Source organism: Rana temporaria (assembly GCF_905171775.1).
Source record: "Rana temporaria chromosome 4 unlocalized genomic scaffold, aRanTem1.1 chr4y, whole genome shotgun sequence".
Lineage (NCBI taxonomy): Eukaryota > Metazoa > Chordata > Amphibia > Anura > Ranidae > Rana > Rana temporaria.
The window spans coordinates 2,601,722-2,623,350 of NW_024404461.1; positions in this window are offsets into that span (position 1 = coordinate 2,601,722).

The following is a 21,629-nucleotide window of genomic DNA, read 5'->3' on the forward strand; positions in this document are numbered from 1 at the left end:
ATGTTTTTTTTATATATTTTTAATTTTTTATATATATATATATATATATATATATATATATATATATATATATATATATATATATATATATATATATATATATATATATATATATATATATATATATATATATATATATATATATATATATATATTTTATTATTAATATTAAAGGGCCCAGGGATCTCCAGGGCCCCCGGATGGCAACCCACCTTTTTTATTTTTTTATAATTTTTTAACTTTTTTTTTTATATATATATATATATGTATTTTTTTTTTTATTAAAGGGCTCAGAGGTCCCCAGGGCCCCATGTGGCAACCCCCCCTTTTTTTATTTTTTTTATAAATGTTTATTTTTGTATTTTTGTTTATTTTTTTATTTTTTATTAAAAGGCCCAGAGGTTCCCAGGGGCCCAGAGGTCCCCAGGGCCCCCGGGTTTGGCAACCTCCCTTTTTTTATGTATTTTTTATAAATGTTTTTTTTTTATTATTAAAGGGCCCAGAGGTTTATTTTTTCTTTTTATTAAAAGGCCCAGAGGTCCCCAGGGCCCCGGATGGCTACATATATTTATATATATATTTGTTTTCTTCTTTATTTCTTCTTTTTTTTGTAAAGGCCCCCCCCGCTTCTCAATTTGCGGCAGCCCCCACGCTTCTCAATTTCAGGCGGCAGCACCCCCACCCCCCCTAGGTTCTCTGCTTCAGGGGGCCCATGCCTTAAGCTGTGCAAGGGGCCCCAAAATTCCTGATGGCGGCCCTGCGCATACCTCCCAACACGCACAGATTCTGTGGGACTTTCCCGCACAGACAGCTTCTTCCCGCAGTCCCGCAAAAGGGTTAATTTTCCCGCACTGCAAGAGGAGGCAGCACGGAAGCAGGAGGAACCGGAGTGGTGTGTGGAGGACTGTGGCTGCTGAAGGGAAGAAAGCCGACAGCCGGGCTAATGACAGTCTGTGGCCCCGGCTGTTGGCACAGGTGAGAGGCACTCCCCCCCCTCAACAACTGCAAAATCCCCCCCGCTCAACAACTTTAATGCGCTCCCCCCCGCTCAACAACTTCAATTCGCCCGCCCCCCGCTCAACAACTTCGACCCCCCCCAATTCTCGGCTCCAGGGGGCCCCTTCAACACTCAAGCCCAGGGGCCCCCACCACCCTAAGTCCTGCCCTGGCTATAGTGCTATCCGGCGCCGTCTGCAAGGCGAGCCAGGGATGAACGGGTGGGGGAAAGTGGACCTCACAGCAGAGGGGGGTGAGGGGCGGCAGCGGAGAAGAGAGCACATCGTTCCGCCGATGATCTGAAGACCCGGATCTCCCGTCTAGCCGCCTCGGTGCTCAGACCGCGTCATCCCTAGACTCCTCCCTCATCCACTTGCAGAGCACTTGAAGCACCTTCAATACATTTTCACACATGTATTGAATACCTTCCCACTGAGGCCTCAGCACACAGACCAATGCACTAAGAGAATGCACAACAGTGAATACAGTAATACAATACAAGTTCTAACTATATCTAACTAAATGGCTCCCCCTAGGTTGCAGCTCAGAGCACTTCTCCAATGCAGAGCAGTAAGCTTTGTAAAGGAATAAAGTGGTGAATGTTCCTCAAGTTCCAGTTTGTCTTCAGCTAGCTTATTTTATACTGCAGTGTTGAGTTGTGTAATTCTTTGTAATCCAAGAGAAACAGAGGGAAAGCAATGACTGTAGAAATGCGAGGCTATGGATTCCTTAGCTGAAGAACTATTCCCACTTGTAATTCCTTTAACATGTGAGTAATACAGTACTGACCTTACAGCATGGGGGAAAGGAAAGCAAGGCCCCAAAGTCTGGTTGTAAGATGCTCAGGTGCAGCAGATCCACAGCCGTGGAACTACAGGTCTCAGCAGCAGTCTGTAGGAAAGAAACTCACTCAGCAATAGGCAGGTGCCCTCTCACCACTGTGGATCCCAGCTGGCTGGCAGACTCCCTCCTGGTGCTTTCGTCAGTAAAGATGGCTCTGCCACTCCAGATGGGCAGGAAAGCAGATGGCCCCAAACGCTCCGAAGCGCAGGCCAATCCACCCGCTCGATTAGCAGGGCCGTCCACAAAGATCCCTCTGGGGCAGTCGATCTGACTCTCCACTGTAGGCCGCTCCTGGTCACACACACAGACCTACTGCTAGCAATTGAATGGCGTCCAGAGAGGCCAAAAACAGGCCACGCCTGTCCTTTTATCTCTCTACCCAACAGGCTGTTCTGTAACTTGGCATTGTGGGTCTGTGACCTGGCATTGTGGGTCTAGTAGTTCCCAGACTGATTTAACAACATGAGTCACTTTCTCATCAAACTACATATCCCACAATGCATAACTGTTTGCTTCTTAAACAGAAGGAATATCCTGATTGAGTTTAGCGGTCACTAGAGGGAGCCAAACCCTTACTTAAGGGACAATAAACTACTCAACATAATAACTTTAGTAGCAACCCTTGGCTACAAATGTCTTAGCGGACGGGGGGGGGGGGGGGGGGGGGTCATACAGTTTTTTGTGCTTCTTTTAATATTTGGTTTACATTAACTGGCCAACCAGCAAATCCCCAGTATACAGCTGAATAAGCCTGGTGGGTGTACATCACTGGGGATTCAGACACTTGTGGTAACCAACCTCCTATCAACCAACCTGAGCAGGAAGCTGCCACATTTAGAGGCGGTAGTAATACTGCAGCCAGAAGTTGCAATTGGCTGAACACCTATTTAGTTCAACCATTCGCCATCCACCTAAGCAAGCCAAATTCTGTTCAAACATGGGTTCCGTCCACACCCAGAGCTCTAGTTTTAGTGGTCTGTTTATTGGTCCCTTACATTGGTGGCCAATGGGAGAAGGACCCTCTTACATCTGTGGTCAGTGTAGTGGTCCCTTACATTGAAGACCAATGACAGAAGGACTCCCTTATATCAGTGATCAGAGGATAAGGACATTCTTACATCGTGATCGGTGGGAAGACTGCCCTCCTTGATGTCAGTTGTTAGAGAGACAGAAATTGTTCATTGCTCAAGGAACCCCTAGAAGCCTTTGGAGGAACCCTGGCTGTGAAAGGCTGGACTAGGCAGTAATATATTTATCTCCCCCTTGGTGGGAGTGGAGATGACCCATCTATAAGGATATACAATACATACACACCCAGCACAAGGACGTGTTCACACTACGAGACTTTTATTGGGACTGCAGTTCCTCTGAGATCCACAAGGTGGTGATCTCACTTCTACCATAGCGATAGGATGTCTCTATAGGAGACAGGAAGTGATGTCAGCTATAACAGGTGAGAGGAGAGTCGGGAGGAGGTAGTGAGGAGACATCTTTGGAATCGGTAGCAGAGGAGGTAATAAGATCTTATCTTCTATTTACACCCAGTAACCCCGTCATGTCCTTCCTCTTCCTCCATAGTCACTGTGACGTCTTTTATCTCCAGCAGATGATAATACACACATATATAGTGTGGAGACCTAGATTAACCCCTTCAGGGTCAGAACATTCCCCATAGAGAATTCTCTTCATTATGGAGATGTGTCACATTTCCGACCAATCACCTTCTCACCTATTCTGTCTATACTAACGGATTATACCACTTTTATTGGGGTTTCTATAGACATAAAGGGTTAGAGGCGCCCAGACGCTAAAACCATTACAAATGCTAAATGGAATGTTCCTTTATGTGTAATCCCACTGGGGGAGGGGCTGTTCTTACATGATATAGACCCTTATATTACCCCCATCCTAATATTATACAACCAGTACAGTCCAGATTATTCTCTCTTATCAATTATTGGTCTACAGGTAACCTGTATAGATTGCATGACCAATGAGGATGGAGGAGGACCGGAGTCACATGACTGAGAGGATACTAAACCTCACCCTGGAGATCATCTCACTGCTGACCGGAGAGGTGAGGAGGATTCTGGGAGGTCACATGACATCACTCATCTCTATTAATAACACACAGACCTAACCGGAGAGGTGAGGAGGATTCTGGGATTCTAACATGATATTCCTATTGGTTCCTCAATACAGAGATTTCCTCTTGTGAAGTCAGGTGATCATATGACCATCACAGTGCCTCCATGTGACTCCCTAAAACCTGAGAGACACAACATGGAGAAGATTCTAGAAGTCACCAAGAAGATGATGGAGCTGCTGACAGGAGAGGTGAGGAGGATTCTGGGAATTCTGGGACATTATCCAGTAACAGACAAGGGATGTGTCTGGATGGTGACTGTATCATTGTGTGTGTCAGGTTCCTATAAGGTGTCAGGATGTCACTGTCTATTTCTCCATGGAGGAGTGGGAGTATTTAGAAGGACACAAGGATCTCTACAAGGACGTCATGATGGACAATCAGCCGCCCCTCACATCACCGGGTAAGAGGAGACTTTATTGTAAAGGAGAGAGCAGTACAGAGGCTCCACCTAGATCCCCCATCATCTGATAAACACATAGAAACAATGTATTCAGTCAGTGTGTGTGTTTCCTACAGATGGATCCAGTAATGGGAACCCACCAGAGAGATGTCCCCGTCCTCTGTATTCCCGGGATTCCACACAGGAAGGTCACACCATCCCCCACCATCATCAGGTAGATGAAGAACAATCACTGATAGTATCATTAGGATCTGTAGATTATCTGCATTGTTACCATTGATGCCATTTTTATTCTATATTCAGAGTGGAAACCTGAGAGATCCTAAAGTTGAGGTTAAAGAAGAGATAAAAGAGGAGGATGATGAGGATGGGGTGATGGAGGAGTCAGAGGCTCTAAAAGAACACAAAGATCTGTACCAGGACACCATGGTGGAGTCATCCAGCTACACAAACCCACCAGAGAGATGTCCCCGTCCTCTGTATTCCCGGGATTCCACACAGGAAGATCAAACTGTGTCTCACTGTTACAAGGTTGGTGGAACGGGTTCTATAGAACATGACTAGACTTATAGATACAATGTATGGATTTTTTTATGTATGCTTATAGTTTACAGATGATATTCTCTCTCATTCTCTTGGTTTAGAGTGGAGATCCAATCGATATAGAATTTGAGGTGAAATCAGAAGAAGAAGAGACGTATGTGAGGGATGATCAGCAGTCTATGGAGGAGGATGGAATAACGGGGACATTTATAGAGGAGGACACTCCTACAGAGATCAGCACAGGTGGGTCATTAACACTAAATCCATTCCTCCACCCATACTGCTCACTGATTGGTCCAGAGTAGGGCGGGGACTGGGTGATATCAGCCTGTAATCCCCTGGTCACTTTCCTGAGCTGTGTTCCCCGTCCTGTATTCCTGTATTTCTCTCGGATAATCTTCCTTCTCTGTGCTGCAGACACAATTTATGTCTCTAGACTGGATTTATGGAGATTCTGGGGATCAGCTGGCAGCAAAATGTTAATTTTCACCATAGATGTTACTAGATTTAGGCACCTGGGGTATGTGATTTGGGTCTTTTACCCCATACCCGGGTCTAGTATGATATCTGACGGAACAATTCTCCCAGGATTCTGTTATTTGCTGGCTGTGCCGGGTGGAGGCATATGTCTGTATAGTCTCAGACCCAAGTCACTGAGTGCAGTCTCAGGAGATGGGAGGCAGCGGTGTGGGATCTCTGCAACGTGTCTCATGTAAACATTTAAGCTACCACTGATTACTGAATACCAATATTATGAGTCCTGACCCTTACACTGTATAATTTATATTGTACATTACATACTCCTGACCCCTGCACTATATACTCTATGTTGTACATTACATACTCCTGACCCCTGCACTATATACTCTATATTGTACATTACATCATTCTGATACTATATAGTCCTATCTCTTGTATCTTATACAATATGTTGTACATTACATAGTCCTGACTTCTGCTCTCTCCCCTCTGCTATATATAAACATAATGACCCTGATTCACGTAGCACTTACGCTGACGTATCTCAAGATATGCTGCGTAAGTGTAAATGTGCGCCGTCGTATCTGTGCGCCGTGCCCACAGAATTAGATACGCCTGAAATGACCAGTTACACTTACCGGTAACTGGATTTCTGGTAAGTCTTAAAGGACGGCACCCTGAAAAGATACCCCAGGTCTTGGCATAAATACGTCTAGTGACTACCTTCCTACTGGCCAGAAGCGTGTCAATCACCTTCTCGGAGCAACCCTTCTCCCTCAGGCTCCGCCTCTCAAGCACCAGGCCGTCAGCTTGAAGAAGCCGGGGTCTGGGTGATAGATCGGACCCTGCCGAAGAAGGTCCGCCCGAACAGGGAGAAGGAGGGGAGGGGCCACCGACCCACGCTCTAGAGCGGGAGACCAGGTTCTCTTGGGACACCAGGGTGCGACCAGAATAAAATTTCCTACTGCTAGGCTTAACCTCTGTAGGACTCTCGGAATCAGGTTCAGAGGAGGGAAGGCATAGGCCAGATAAAACCTCCATACCTGGGCCAATGCGTCCACTACCTTCGACCCGTGTTCCCAGGAGAGGGAGAAGAACTTCTTCACCTTCCTGTTCGCCCTGCAGGAGAAGAGATCCACCTCTGGGCTGCCAAAGTGCTGACAGATCAGACTGAAAACTTCTGCATTCAGTTCCCATTCCCCCTGAAGAATGGGATGGCAACTCAAATAGTCTGCCTCTAAATTGAGGGTCCCTTTCAGGTGTACTGCTGAAAGAGAGGGAATCCTCAGTTCTGCCCAGCCCAGGATCTCTAGCGACAACTCCAGAAGGGTGCGGGATCTGGTGCCTCCCTGATGATTGAGGAAGGCTACCGTGGTCGCATTGTCGGAAAGAATCTGGACCTCCCGCCCCAAAATTCTTTCCTCGAATGCCTTTAAAGCTTCTCCGACCGCTAATAGCTTGCGGTGGTTTGAAGAGGCCCCCCTCTGTCGTTGACTCCAGGAACCCTGGGCACGGAGCTCGTCCAAGTGAGCTCCCCACCCCCACGTGCTGGTGTCTGTGGTGATCCTGACCGGATCGGTCTGACTCCACGAAAGGCCTAACTGCAGGTTCTGTGGGAGAAGCCACCAGCCTAGTGTGAACTTCACTGGGTCTGGGACACTGACCCTGACATCTAGGGATTCTCTTTTTCCGTCCTAGGAGGAAAGGAGGAAGAATTGGAGGGGTCTGGAGTGGAGCTGCGCCCACGGGACCGCCGGGATACAAGAGGTCATTAGACCCAGCACCCTCATGATGTCCCTGAAGGAGGACTCTTCTCTCTCCATCGTCGACCTGACCACTGTCATGAGACTCCGGATCTTGTCTTCGGGCAAAAAGAGCTTCCTCTCGAGGGAGTCTATCAGAAACCCTAGATAAAGCTTCTTCTGCTCCGGAAGGAGCGAAGATTTCTCTTTGTTGATAATCCAACCCAAGGACTCCAAGGTAGTCATGACAGTGGCTAGGTCCGTAAGAAGGAGATCCCGACTCTGGTTGTACAATAGCAGATCGTCGAGATAGGGGACTATCGCTATCCCTTGCAAGTGCAGGAAAGCGACTGCCTCTGCCAGGACCTTTGTAAAGACCCTTGGACTGGATGCCAGTCCGAAAGGGAGGGCAGCAAATTGCCAATGCTGCACTCCCTGGGCGGAGGCGATCGCGAACCTGAGGAACCTCTGATGACCCAGAAAAATTGGGACATGGAGATAAGCGTCTATTAAATCGATTGCAACCATGAATACCTCCCTCAGTAGAAGCCTCCTGAGGCTGTAAACACTCTCCATTCGAAACCTCTTGTGGAGGAGAGAGGTATTTAGGGGTCTTAGATTGATAATCAACCAAAATTTCCCTGACGGCTTTGGGACCACAAAGATATGGGAGTAAACGCCCAAACCTCTCTGGTCCACAGGGACTGGGACTATAACCCCTTGTTGTGCGAGTTCTGTGACATTTCGCAGAAGGCCTGCTGACTTGAGGGGGTCTCCTCTGAGTAATATTCTCCCACCTGGGAAGGAATTGGGAGAGTCTTTCCCCGACCTTCCCGTCATTTGAGATCCTTGTAGTTGGGTTTTGTGTTGGAAAAAAGGACACCTCATTTTTGCTTTTCCTTTCCAACTCCCCAATGTCTATTGTTAGGAGGCCTCTTCTCTGAAGGACGGTTGTTACCCCCAAATCGACCCTGGGGGCCTCGAAAAACTCTTTTCCTGTTCTGTCTAGGCTTAGTAGGAAAACGCACACCCTTCTCCGAGGACCTAGTCAGAGCCTGATCCAGGCCTGCACCGAAAAGAAGGGAGCCCTCCAAGGGAAGCCCACAGAGGCGGTTCTTAGACGCAAGGTCCCCATTCCACATCTTGACCCACACTGCTCTCCTAGCAGAGTTGATGAGGGCTCCCGTCTTTGCGGTAGAACGCACAGTCTCTACCGCGGCATCAGCTAAATAAGCCACTGCGCTCCCTATGAGCTGTAAACCTGGGACACAAGCTCCATCAATCCTTAGATTCTGAAACCTGGGACACAAGCTCCATCAACTTGGAGATCCAAGAATTTGTGTTCCTAGCAATACAGGCCGAAGCCAAAGCGGGGCTCAAGGCAGCCGCATTAGCTTCCCAAGCCCTACGCAAGGAGGTCTCTGCCCGCCGATCCAAAGAATCTTTCGAATTGCCCGCATCCTCAAAGGAGAGGTCCTAATGTTTGGAGACCTGCGCGAGGGGAGCGTCCAATCTAGGTACCTTGAAGAACTTAGATTCCTCTTCTTCTTTAAAGGGACAATGACGTTTCCAAGTCTTGTACCTCAAAAGTCTCTTCTCTGGATCGGCCCATTCCCTAAGGATGATATCCTTGAGGGACTGGTGTACCAGAATAGCCTTAGACTGAGACTAAACTAGGCCCTGGTACAATCTATCCTGTGTGGAAATCTGTTCCGCAGGCTGTGGAATCTACTCGGAGGCATAAACTGCCTCAAGGAGGGCTTCCATCTCGTCGGCAGAAAATATATATCTGCCTAACCTTGCATCCTCATTCTCCTCCTCCGCCTGATCTGCAAAACCCTCCCCCTGAGGGGGGATTTCTAAGTCCTCAGAGTCAGATACCAAAGACCCGAGAGACTCCTGGCGGATCCTTTAAAAATGAGAAGCAGAGGAACTCTCCTGAGAAGAGGGCCCTGCGGTGGGGGGCTCAGGTTCTTTGCTTTTAAGAGACACTTGAAACTCCTTAAGCGTAGAGAGCATCTCAGACTGGACCTCAAGAAACCCTTTCACAATCTCAGAGGTCTCCTTCCCTGCTAACTTTAAAATGCATCTAGCACAGAAAGGTTTAAAATAATCTGAGGGTAGCTTATTACTGCAATAGCCACATTTCTTAGAACGGCTAGTGTCCTTGGAAGAACGACTAGCACCCCCCCTGGGCAACAATGTCGTCCCCTAAGAAGGAAGGGATACACAGGCATGCATGTAAATGACAGGGGGAACAACACTGGGTCCCAGCCCACCATACCCCCTGTACATAGGAAGACTCACCCCCCGTGGCCTCCTCCGCAGCCAGGGCCATGGACGACCGGTCCTCTTGCTCCATACTTGAGGGAGGATAAGGGCACCTCTCTCTCTCGGCTGCTGTTTGCGTGTCCCCGGTGAAGTGAGAGGCGACACTGGCGCGCTGAAGGGGCCATCATTAGCAGAGTCGACCCGGAAGTAACGTGCGCGTGTGACGTCATCGACCTGCGTCGGCCGGCTCCTGTGCACAGACGCCGGAATCTTGGCGCCAAATTCGAACGGAGCATCGAATACCACCTCCAGAGCCCGGCCGCAGCTTCAGACCACACAGGGACCGCCACCACCAGAGCGAGCCTGACCCACACACCTCCAAGGTAGGGGGAAGGGTAGGAGAGAGAGCAAACTATCCCCTGGAGCTCCAGGATAGCCACCTATCCCAGGAGACTCCAGTACTCAGGGGGGTTCTTCCAGCTCACTCAGTGAGACTCCCCTGAGTAAGAAGGGACCCCCTAGGAAGGGATAGATCCGACTAGACCCAGAGGCTACCCAGTGCCTGCGGTCCAGCTCCCAGGGGGGGACCACCAGCCCCAGGCCTTAGGTCAGGAAAATAAAAAATCATTTAGCTGTGGGGAAACACAATCAAGAACTGAGTAGCACGTGAAGGGGCAGGGTTTTTAATCTCTTTTTGATTGTGTTTCCTATCAGGTGGAGCCAGTCATCTCTCAGGGTGCCGTCCTGGAAGACGACTTGAGAAAATAGGCTTCTTCCGACAAACGTAACTTTCCTACGCCGGCGTATCGTGGGCGCATATTTAGGCTGGACGCATCTGGCGCTCCCATAGATTTCCTATTCAAATATGCAAATGAGGGAGATACGGCAATTCACGAACGTACGTGCGCCCCGCGCAGGCTACGCGCGGTGTGCGTAAGTTAAATGTCCGGCGTAAAGTTATTCCACATAAAGCAGGTGTAATTCAGCACCAGACCTGCAAAGGTCGGCTGGACAGCAGCTGCAGCAGCACCGTTACGGACGAGCTGAGCAACCACATCTGTATGCCAACATGCCGCCATCAGGAATTATGGGGCCCCTTACACAGCTTCAGGCATGGGCCTGGGGGGTGCTGCCGCGAATTGAGAAAGACAAACTAAAAAAAAATATATAGAAAAAAAGGAATTAACCACTTAACGCCCGCCGCACGCCTATATACGTCCGCACAATGGCACGGACAGGCAGAAGGGCGTATATATACGCCCTTGCCTTCTAGCGGGTGGGGGGTCCGATCGGGACCCCCTCCGCTGCGTGAGGTGGGCGGGATCCCTCGGGGAGCGATCCGGGACGACGGCACGGCTATTCGTTTATAGCCGCTCCGTCGCGATCGCTCCCCGGAGCTGAAGAACGGGGAGAGCCGTATGTAAACACGGCTTCCCCGTGCTTCACTGTGGCGGCTGCATCGATCGAGTGATCCCTTATATAGGGAGACTCGATCGATGACGTCCATCCTACAGCCACACCCCCCTACAGTTGTAAACACACACACAGTGATCCTTAACTCCTACAGCGCCCCCTGTGGTTAACTCCCAAACTGCAACTGTCATTTTCACAACAAACAATGCAATTTAAATGCATTTTTTTGCTGTGAAAATGACAATGGTCCCAAAAATGTGTCAAAATTGTCCGAAGTGTCCACCATAATGTCGCAGTCACGAAAAAAATCACTGATCGCCGCCAATAGTAGTAAAAAAAAAATAATTAATAAAAATGCAATAAAACTATCCCCTATTTTGTAAACACTATAAATCTTGCGCAAACCAATCGATAAAAGCTTATTGCGATTTTTTTTTACCAAAAATAGGTAGAAGAATATGTATCGGCCTAAACTGAGGAAAAAAATTATTTTTATATATGTTTTTGGGGGATTTTTATTATAGCAAAAAGTAAAAAATATAGAATTTTTTTCAAAATTGTCGCTCTATTTTTGTTTATAGCGCAAAAAATAAAAACCGCAGAAGTGATCAAATACCACCAAAAGAAAGCTCTATTTGTGGGGAAAAAAGGACGCCAATTTTGTTTGGGAGCCACGTCGCACGACCGCGCAATTGTCTGTTAAAGCGACGCAGTCCCGAATCGCAAAACCTGGCCTGGGCATTTAGCTGCAAAATGGTCCGGGGCTTAAGCGATTAAAAAAAATTAAAAAATATCCAATTTTTTTTTTTCTACATTTTTAAAAAAAAGGCGGCTTGCCATCTGGGGTCCTGTGCTCACACACACCACATCCACCTCACATTGGATTGGCCCAAGTCCACCATGCAGGACTTGGGAGCAGCAACACCACGCCAAGGCCCCAATGGTGTTACTGTGCATTCATACCACATTCACACGGTCGTGGGGATAACCTCTCCCTGACGACCCCGGGTGACACGCCTTGCTGGCAGGTATGTCACTCACACACCGGTCACACTGTAGCCTGCACTACTGAACGTGTGCAGTCACTACAAAAAAAAAGGGTTCATGCCATTAACCGACATGGCATGCCCTTACTGAAGGCCGGCACATCCCTCTGTGCACGACACTCCAAAAGAAAAAAGCTCATAACCTGAGCAAAAAAAAAAGGCACTCATTTGCCCTGTCGTGGGCCACGCATGGTGCCGCGGCTCCGGCTCCTTAGTTGCCTGGGGGGAGCCTCAGGTGGGGGGGGTGGGGCATCTGGAGGAGGAACAGCCCCTGGTCTGTCACTGGCTGGCTGCCTGCCCTCCAATGCCAGGGCAATGCGGGTGAGGACCTGATTAGTCTGTGCCTGCATCCGCGGGTGGTGGCGTGCCTCTGGTGGCACCTCGTCTGCCTCCCCTCCGCCTTGATGGCAGCAGTGTTGGCCTGTACCGCCACTGCAAGGCTCCTCACCTCTGCCACAAGGCCTGATGTTGTGGCCTGCAGCTCTCCAACGCAGGTGACCACAGCAGCGCAGTTACCACTGACATCCTGCAGGCTGTCAGATATCTGGGCCGAGGAGGCCAGGCTGTCTGCCACACGTCGCAGGTCCCCGGCTATAGCACCCATATGGCGGGTCTGGTGGGCCTGTTACCTCGCAAGATGTTCCTGGAGGAATTCAGGAACACCCCTTGATTTGTGCGTAGCCTTCCTGGGGGCAGGAGAGGCTTGGGGCCGTCTGTACGGGGAGGCCCTTAAGGGGCTTTCCCTGATGGGGTGTGAGGGGCTTCCACTGATGGGCGTGGAGGTCTGTGAGGGCCTGGGCAAAAGGGAAGACTCCTCAAAGTAGAGGCAAACCTCCTGATCCAGATCCACTGTCTCCTCCTCAACCACCTCTAGAGGAGAGGTGTGGGCACTCCCCTCCACCGCTGTCTCTTGGGTTCCCAGGGGGTCAGGCTGAGCCAGATGTTCCGGGGATGGCGTGGGACGGCCACCGGCAGCAGATGGCCCAGCTCCCTCCAGCACATCTGTGGATGACACAAAGCATTCACATGTTGGTGGACCCACACACTTGTCACATATTCCCTTCCACCCTCTCACATGCTACACACCGGATGGGGGATAAAAAACACTTACCTGTCCTCAAGGCCTGGTCACCGGAGTCAAAGCCCTCCAGGCCCTCCACCTGCTCCCTCTCCAGACACCTGGCGATCACCTCCTCCTCCGGGGTCAACCGCACAGCAGATGGTGGTCCGCCCCCCGTGCCCCTCTGGTGCCTTCTGATGGCGGCCACTTTATCCCGGACAAGCCGACGCAAATCATTGATTTTTTTGGAAATGCCCTAAGAGGTCCAGGACTCGTGACCAAGGGCATTAACATCAAGTGTGATCTGCTCCAGGATTTGCTGTTTCTTGGCCCTGCTGGTCTGGCCACTCTGTGCGCCATGGAGGAAAACATGAGATTTCTCTATGGCAGAGATGAGGACAGCCTTCTCATCTGGGGAGAATTTTTTTTTGCTCCTGTCCCTCTCAGACTCAACATTAGCCATCGTTCAGCAAAAGTACCTTGCTTCAGGGGGGAAACAAGCAGGTTGTACTTTTGCGCCGGACGGGCGTATGGCTGGGCGTATTTATGCGCTCGTCGTAAGCCGGTGGGCCGGCGTATCCCAGGAAGTTGCGTTGGCGTAGTTGTGAGCATGCGCACAGGGGTGCGGTCATACTGCGCATGCTCTGTTCATGATACGCCGGGCGTATAATAAGTACTGCTCCATGCTCGGACCATCATTTGCATAAGGTCACACCCACTTACACTTACGCTGGTACACTTACGCTGGCTTACACCGAAGAATTTACGTTACGCTGGCGCAACGTTGGGAGCAAGTGCTTTGTGAATACTCTGCTTGCCTCTCTGTGTTACGTCGGCGTAGCGCATGTGAGATGCGCTACGCCGGCAGAAATATGCGCCGGTGTATCTGAATCCAGTAAATTTAAGGTGCATAAACCAGACAAACGGAACCTAAAATGCACTTCCGGCGCCAGAGACTAGATAAAACAACTGATCCCAAGTGAAGAAAATAGATGTAAAAGGGATGTGGTGGAAATATCAATAATGATTAAAATTGATAAAAATCCAAGAAGCAGCTATTTTTAAAAAAATGGGAAAAGCCCCACTAAAAGACATAAAACGAAGTATCATAAATAAAGAACCGTGGTTCAAATGATAAAAACAGCGCTATAAAAATGGTTTTAAAGTGATTAGCCCCAGAGCGGAGCTTAAAGGAAGAGACAGGGGTGATGTGTTTGGTGATCAGAAAACAAGGCGTTAGTGCACCCTATACCTTATTCAAGGTTCACCAATAGGAGTGATAGTGCTCCCTTATGGGGTGCAAGCTTACCACTACCAGCAAGAGAAATTATATCCCCTTAGGCACATCTTCCACTGCTCTTACAGTCTGCGGCGGTCATTCTCATTGAAGATGCATGTAAGCAAAAAAAACACTCAATAGTGAAGTATTGCTAAAACGAAGGTAACTACAATGTATAAAGGAGAACAATCCCCATATGCAAATGCCCGTACAGAAAATATGTAAAGAATGAACAAAAAATAGCAAGCCTGTGATTCCAGTCGTCACCGACGTCCTATGGGCACCAGGGGCCGCACGAGTGCTTGTAACGCTGATGTAGTAATAGGTGGTTATGGAACGAAAGCAGGCTCCTGTGTTGCGCTGTTGTAGCCACGCCCTGACGCGTTTCGTCACTTCCGACTTCGACAGAGGGCGTGGCTACTCAGCGCTGTCACTATCCCTTTGTACCCCATCGGCTACGGCTATTGGATGTGAGCGATCCGCCCTGACGGTCACGATTGGTGCAAACCGGACCGGAAGGAGGGGCGGACGTCAGCTGTGCCGTTTGGGGCTGGCAGGGAAACGTAGACATATGTACTGCTGCACTTTTAATCGAGAATTACATCTCCGAGGAAAATAAGCAAAAACTGGATGCATAGGCCATCACATAGCGGGGGAAATGTTTGTAAACACTTCCAGCAATCCAGGATATGTTATTGAGTGGCGTGTAAATAAGGGATAAAAACTTGGACATAACTAGGGCATTCGATGTAGCAGCCAATCACGTTGGACCTGGGCGGGTAATATGTAAATTAATCCATGGGCCGTGTGATACACATCTAGAGACTGTGCATCCTGCGGCCAATCATTGTAGACTAGGGCGGGAGTTATTCCAAAACGGAGCACAGGCTCGGGCTATAGATATTTTTTTTTTTGTTTACAAAAGTTTTTTATTGGATAGTACAAAAAAAAGTAAAGTACAAGCATAGGTATATAAAGGCATAGAATTTTTTAAAAGGCATATCAGGAGGACGGTAATACATGAGGTATTATAACAATAATTGACAATATTTAAGTGGTATACAATGTTGTGCAGCACAAGAGCTAAGAATGTACATAGTTGTCAAAAAAACTATTAATTGTGATCTACCAGTATGACCATTTCGTTTCGAAGATGTGTATGCTGTCATTGATTGTGTGAAATATTCGCTCTGAGATCTTCAAAAGCTCCATCCTATCAAGCACTTGTGACCATATTACTACATTAGACCTCCAGTTAAGTGCTATCATCCACTGAACCGAGCTGCACAGTGAGTGAAGGAGTCTAGAGCATGGAAGGGGAATATCCGGGATGTTATTGTATAGAAGGCAGATTAAGGGGGTTGGGGATATTTTTTGTTTGGAGGAGCGCTCAAATCTTTGAGCAACCTCCAACCATATCTGTGAGAGGTAAGGGCAGCTCCAAAATAGGTGGAGTAGGGTACCCTCTGATCCGCAGCCTCTAAAGCAAGCCGAAGAGGCCGAGGGGTAGAAGGAATGAATTTTCGAAGGTGTGAGATACCATCTTGTAAACAATTTGATAGGGGATTCTCTGAAGGAGACTGCCTTATTGCTCTTCTTGAGATTTTCTATCATAGAGTTCCATGTCTCCAGTGTGAGTTCTACATTGAGATCTGACTCCCAGTGAAGCATGGGTTGGGTTTTTTCCGGGGTAGAAAAATCATTGAGGTATGTGTATAGTGTGGAGATCATGCCCCTATCTCGGGATGAGGATCTGCAGATTCTCTCAAACGACGTTATTTGGGTGTTCGTGGAGATAGAGTAGTATGTTTGGAAGAAGGATTTGATCAGTTGGAATCTTTCCAATTCTGATGGGGGGAGGTTAAAGTCTCTTTGAAGGGAATCGAAAGATCTAAAAGTCCACTTGGATTGCAGTGAGCCCAAGGAGGTCAGGCCATGGTGAATCCAAAGTGAGAATAGGTGTTTATTTTTAAATGCAAGGGGGAGTCTAGGGTCACCTAAGAATGATGCGTGTGGCGAGATATCAGAGGATAGTGCAAAAAAGTCTCTAGAACCTTGCCAAAGCTTGAATGCATGGGCGACTATAATATTTCTTTTGATAAGGTCTTTGTAAAGGACATATTTGGACCAGAGAATTCCCTGTAAGTGGAGTGGGTGTATGGATGAGGTTTCAAAGCTCAACCAGGGGATATTTTTATTTGGGGAGAACCATTGGGAAATTTGTGACAGGCGCGCAGATAGGAAGTATTTCCATAAGTTCGGGAGACCAAGTCCACCTGCAGATTGAGATCTAAATTGTAGAGCATAGCTATATCTTGGTCTTTTATCCGCCCAAATGAATTTGTTGATGAGTCTCTGTAGGGCTTCAATTTTAGATTTGGGGACATTGATTGGTAGTGTACGGAAATGGTACAAGAGTTTGGGGAGAATATTCATTTTAATTGCGCAGACTCTGCCTAAGAAGGAGATATGGTAAGTGGACCAGTGTTTCAAGAGGGAGGCGATGCGTGTGAATAAGGGGATGTAATTAGTTTTGAATAGGTCACTATGAAGTGGAGTGATGTTAATGCCCAAATACTTGAATGAGGATGTGATCCAAGTAAAAGGGAAGTTGGATTGTAGTAGGCCAAGGTTAGTTGGGGGGATGTTGATTGACAATGCTGAGCTTTTGCTTAAATTGATTTTAAGTCCTGAGATTTTATGGAAGAGGTCTAGTTGTTGAAGAAGTATAGGTAAGGAGAGATGGGGGTTAGTGATGTATATCAGTGCGTCATCCGCATATAAGCTAATTTTGTATTCTTTTTGATCCTTGGTGTAGCCTTTGATATCTGGGTTAGTTCTGATCGCTTGGGCCAAAGGTTCCATGGCCAAAGCAAAGAGGAGTGGGGACAGGGGACAACCCTGTCTGGTGCCTCTACCAAGAGGAAAGAAGTCAGAGTTTATGCCAGGTAAGCGGATACGGGTTTTTGGGGAGCTATAGAGAGCATTGAATCCCTGCAAAAATGCTCCAGAGATACCGAATTTGGGTAGTAGGTTATTCAGGTATGACCAGCTGACGCTGTCGAACGCCTTGTGAATGTCAAGACTAAGAAGACATGTCTGACGTGAGTGTAGGTTAGCATCTTGAATAATATTGGTAACAAGCCTGATGTTATCTGTGATCTGTCTATTGGGAATAAAGCCCGATTGGTCTATGTGTACTAATGGGGAAATTACTTGGGCAAGCCTGTCAGCTAGGATCCTACCGAAAATTTTAATATCATTATTTAGGACAGAGATGGGACGGAAGTTTTGGGGGAGTGAATGATCTTTGTCCGGCTTGGGGATGAGGGATAGGTTGGCTAATAGCATCTCATCTGGGAAGGCGTTGCCTCCCAAGACTTGATTAAATAGATTTTTAAGATGGGGGGCAAGGAGGGTAGCAAATTTTTTGTAGTATGCGGAAGTATATCCGTCAGGGCCTGGTGCTGTGGAGGATTTAAGTGACTTAATGGTGTGTGTGATTTCTTCTGTTGTACATGGTGCATTAAGAGAATCCAATTGCTCCTGATTCAGGGAAGGGAGGTTAAGGTTATTTAGCCATGACATAGCGGCGTTACCTGGGGGAGTGTTAGGGTCTGACATGAGATCTCTGTAGAAGGAAGTAAAAATTTCCATTACTTTCTGTGGGTGGGAGACTATGTTGCCACTGTTATTTCTAAGTTTGTAGATGTGAGTGGGGTTACTATCCTGTTTAAGCTTCCTTGCAAACATCGCCGATTGGGAGTTGCAGTGAAGCATGTATTTAGCCTTGGAAAATCTGAGAGACTTTTCAACATTGGTGGAAAGGATTAAGTCAAGGGATTTACGTTTGTCTTGGATTTGCTGAGTTATGGAGGGATCAACTGTGTGGTGTAATTTGATATATAGATGATGGAGCTCATTGGTAAGGCGTTTAATATCCGCCTGCCTTTCTTTGTTCTTGGATGCAGCCAGACTGATGATGTGGCCCCTAAGGACTGCCTTGTGTGCTATCCATATTGATGTAGGAGGGGTTTCTTCATTGATGTTATCAGAGAAATAATTTTCTATATGAGAGGAGATAGTGGCTTTACTAATGGGGTTAGTTAGAAGGGAATCATTGAGACGCCAGTTAAAGGGGGAGGGAGTTAGGCCTATGTATGTGGTTGTGAATGAGCATATGTTATGGTCCGACCATGGACATGGGTGTATTTGGGCTTGAGAGGAATTGGCTAGCAGAATAGGGGTGGAGAATATATAATCCAGTCTAGCGTAGCAGTCATGTGGGTGTGAATAGTGAGTATAGGCCTTGATACCTGTGTTGTGGGCTCTCCAAGTATCTAATAATTGTGATTTGTTCAGTAGGCGGTTTATCGTTTTAGAAAATGATTTAGTATGTGGGGATATAATACTTCTATCAAGGGTTGGGTGGGCTGCTAGATTAAAGTCACCACCAATTATTGTATGGGGGGAGTGATATTTGTCCATTGTCTCAAAGAATTTGATGAAAAAAGAGGTATGGGTATCGTTAGGGGCATAAACCGAGGCTATGGTGATCTCCCTGTTGTTAATGGTTCCCTTTAGGATGATATACCTACTCTCAGGGTCCCTGAACACATGAAGCACATCAAAGATAATAGAGTTACGTATAAAAATGGCAACACCTCTTGTTTTGTTAGCATATGAGGTGAGGTACACCTGATTGTAGGACTTATGAAAAAATTTAGGGTGATTAGCGGATACAAAATGGGTCTCCTGGAGGAGAATGATATCAGCGCCCATTTTCTTATATTGTTGGAAGGCCTTTTTACGCTTATTGGGGGAATTAAACCCATTAGTATTATGTGATATTATTTTAAGACCCATCACTGAGTAAGTAACATCCTATGAGTAGGACCGCAGACCCTATCAGGGGTTGAAGAGACTGTAGGACATAGAAGCATATCATGCATACTTCTTCAGGGCCTATACCTTTGTAGTATTGTGAAGAATACTGAGGGCTTGAGGTACGTCTGTTTGACATCAGTATTCTTGACATACCAGAATATGTGTAGTAAGCACAAAAATATAACATATGAATGTAACCATGTATATCTATGTATGTAGACCGACCGAGATAACCGTACACTATGCCTGTAATAAAAAAAGTTATTTTTTTGCATAAAGAACAAAATGATATAACATTTCTGATGTTAAATAAGATCCCTAGGAGGGGTGAGAACCCCTTCGATCTGATTTCAAACTGCATTAAGATAAAATAAGAAGAAAAAAAAAACATTAACATGAAGGACCAATAAAAATGGTCCATTTCCCGCATCCGATCTCTCCAGACCACAACAAGTGGGGATCAAAAGAGGGATCGAGGCGGGAGTGGGGACAATCCAGCAACGGCGGACACACCCGGTCTTAAGGAGAACCGGTTCAACTGTAAGTATAAACATCATAATAAATGTTCATGGCAGGATTAAATTGCAGTGTGGCAACTTAATACTCTAAGGTTAGAGAGCACGGCCATAATTATCTACTGTAAATGTATGCTGTCAGGTTAGGAGCATGACAGGGAGGTGACAAAATAATTTGTGTCCAAGATATTTCAGCAAAGTGGGAGATGTCCAGGTGAGATAGGTGGCAGTCCTGTTTTCCTGTGGGGGGATATAGAGAGGAAGCCTGGGGTGGCCCCCCTCGAACCCCTGTGGATGAATGGGACTACAATATAATCCCATTCAGAGGCATGGGAAAAAAGACAGGATCAGGTTGGAGGATTGGACCACTGCCTGGAGGGGATATCCATAGCGAAGTGAATTATAACTTGGGGTGAGTGTTGGACAAGTGTCCTGGATGTAGTCTATCTTCAGTGCACGTTGACAAGAAAACACTCTGCAGTGACTATAAGAGGTCGCGGGAATCTGTCTCTTGGTTGCACCAGGGTATAGGGCTTGGATATATTACAGTGGAATATAAGTTTATATTGTAGGTAGTGCTATTTCTTAAAGTGAACATATAGAAAGCATCCAGGTTAGTTTTGATGTGGGTTGAACAATCTCCTCTGGTCACGTTGGCTGCGTCTGTTGGAAGGAGTAGACCAAATAGGTGAGGGTCTTGGGGTGGCAGGGAGCCGAGGATGGGGCTCAGGGGGCAATAGACCTAATTTGATCAATAGTTCCTTGCCTTCAATTACATTATATACAGTGTATGTAGAGCCATTATGAGGAATGGTCAGTTTAAATGGAAATCCCCAGCGATATCTTATCCTGGCTGATTGCAGGACTGAGGTGACCTCCTTCATCCTGCGTCTCCTATCAAGTGTGGCTGGGGAGATGTCAGGGAAAATCTGTATGCGTTTCCCTTCAAAAGATATGTTAGGTGCATTTCTGGAGGCGCGCATGATGTCTTCCTTCACCAGGAAATCCTTCATGCACATGATGATATCCCTGGGGGGATTTTCAGGTGGGGGTTTGGGACGGAGAGCCCTGTGAATCCTGTCACAGGAAAAGGCAGATAGTTGTTTCTCTGGGAGAAGATTGTGGAATATCTGGGATGCTGCTGGTAAAAGATCAGTGATAGTTTCTGGTATACCGCGCAATCTAATGTTCTGGCGGCGATTGCGATTGTCCAAATCCTCAACTTGGGCTTGCATAAAAGCGAAATTGTCAGCTAGGTTTTCATAGTCCTTTCTCAGGTCATTATGAGCCAGGGAAAGTTCATCATGTTTTGTCTCCAATAAATCGGTGCGGCCACCTATACTAGCAATTTCATGTGATAATGCAGCAGTGGACTTGTGTACCTCGATTTCAATCTTTTCCACTAACTTGTTAAAGATTTTTGTGAGGCTTTCATCCAAGTCCGCCTTAGATAGGGGGGAGTTGTACTCACAGTTCTGTAGAGTTTTAGAGGGCTGTGAGACGATCTCATCTTCTCCCCACACGCTGCTGCAGGCGCCATTTTGGGATGTCTTCCCTGTTCTCTGCTCCATGGTCATCAAAAAGTTTGTCAGCGTGTGCTGCTGGCCGTGAAATTTTTTCTTTTTTGTGCCAGGCATGCACCTCGTATTCCCGCAGGGGTGCTGGTGGTTTTGGTCCGGAAACGAGCGATGTAGCCCTGGGGAAACGGCCGTTATGTGACCGGGTGTGGAGGAGATGTGTCTAGGCACTTCCCATCAGCATCGCGCCGCGCATGCGCCCCCCGGGCTATAGATATTTATAAAGAAAACACTGACCCGACGCTACAGGTATAGGGATGTGCTATTATTAGTAATAGTAAGAGGGCTAATTCATGAGTGGCTCAAAATATCTAAGGAGGAGGATATTTGTGGGCATGCACTGGAAAAAGGTATATTGGATAAAAGCTTTTTATATATATAGTAAAAAGCATACACATATACAAAATATATATATATATATAAAAGAA